Source organism: Benincasa hispida, unplaced genomic scaffold (genome assembly GCF_027475165.1).
Source record: "Benincasa hispida cultivar pf3 unplaced genomic scaffold, pf3_genome.v1.1 HicScf385, whole genome shotgun sequence".
Taxonomy (NCBI): Eukaryota; Viridiplantae; Streptophyta; class Magnoliopsida; order Cucurbitales; family Cucurbitaceae; genus Benincasa; species Benincasa hispida.
This window is the reverse complement of record NW_028326476.1, coordinates 2,839-3,784: the sequence shown is the minus strand read 5'-3', so window position 1 is coordinate 3,784 and position 946 is coordinate 2,839.

Sequence of the window (946 nt, the reverse complement as noted above, 5' to 3'; positions counted from 1 at the left end):
ATTATATGTAGTTCAAGATTAGGCTAAAATCTTAGTAGGTATTCAAGAGCAAACAAGAAAGTCAAATAGAAACTCACTAAACTCTCACCCACAATAGAATTGTTCACAACTCAAAGAACGGTGCAACCATCGATATATAGATCTGTGCGGTAGTGACGGACATTCAAAAGAGAGAAAGAGTGAAAAGCTGAGAGAATGAGAGAAAAACAAAACCTATTGTTTGAGGTAGGCGATAATTGACAATCCACGGGGTTCGAAGGTGTGGATGGGAGGCGTACGAGCGGAAAAGGTGAGCGAAGAAGTTCCATATGAACACAGGCGTGGGTGAGGGAACTCATGAGAGAGAGAGGAAAACACCCACTAAAATCTACTGCAATCGACAATAGTGACGAGCGAAGACCTACAGATGATCGATGAAGGAGGGGGGGGGGGGGGGGGGGGGGGGGGGGGGGGGGGGGGGGGGGGGGGGGGGGGGGGGGGGGGGGGGGGGGGGGGGGGGGGGGGGGGGGGGGGGGGGGGGGGGGGGGGGGGGGGGGGGGGGGGGGGGGGGGGGGGGGGGGGGGGGGGGGGGGGGGGGGGGGGGGGGGGGGGGGGGGGGGGGGGGGGGGGGGGGGGGGGGGGGTGAAGGTGGCGGCGTAAATGTGGCCAATGACGCTTATGTAGTTGAGGGAGGTGAAAACGACAAGGGTCGTAGGTTAGAGAACTCACGGGGGAGAAGGTAGTTGTACGGCTAGAGTTGAAGTTTTCTCTTTCTTTTCATTTTCCTATATATAACCAAACCCTAAAATTTGATAGGGTAGTAAAAAATTGAAGGAGGGAAACAAAAAGTGAAAACTGACGGGGAAATAATAAATAGAGAGCTACAATGTCGATTTTAAATCGATATTGTAACCCCATCTTTAATGTCAGTTTAAAACCGACATTAAAGATCCGCTTTTTTATTTTT